This window comes from Merops nubicus, unplaced genomic scaffold, assembly GCF_000691845.1.
Source record: "Merops nubicus isolate BGI_N331 unplaced genomic scaffold, ASM69184v1 scaffold14150, whole genome shotgun sequence".
Taxonomy (NCBI): domain Eukaryota; kingdom Metazoa; phylum Chordata; class Aves; order Coraciiformes; family Meropidae; genus Merops; species Merops nubicus.
The window spans coordinates 421-666 of NW_008584902.1; the positions used below are offsets into that span (position 1 = coordinate 421).

The following is a 246-nucleotide window of genomic DNA, read 5'->3' on the forward strand; positions in this document are numbered from 1 at the left end:
AAGCAGTTATTTCAATAAGAGGATCCCTGTAATTAAGGCAAACAGGGCACCAAAAAAGCCTCTTCTGCTGGGAGAGGCTGCAAGATTCTCACTCTATTTCTCCACATAGAGACAAAGCTTTTAATCACAAGCTCAAGTCCAGCCACAATTGTCACTAAATACACACTTCAGAGAGGAGAGAGAATCACAGAAGTGTTTTCATTTAAGATCATGGAGTCCAACCATCCCCCAGCCCTGCAAGGTCCC

At 43.9% G+C, this 246-nt stretch overlaps 1 protein-coding gene across 1 annotated transcript in view; it reads right to left on the minus strand.

Annotated features, from left to right (window-relative positions):
- The window catches only part of LOC103778220 (germinal-center associated nuclear protein-like), a gene marked incomplete at both ends in the record, with an annotated part of 5154 nt that overhangs the window by 404 nt on the left and 4504 nt on the right, over nt 1-246 (minus strand). The gene's annotated exons all lie outside the window — the stretch shown is intronic.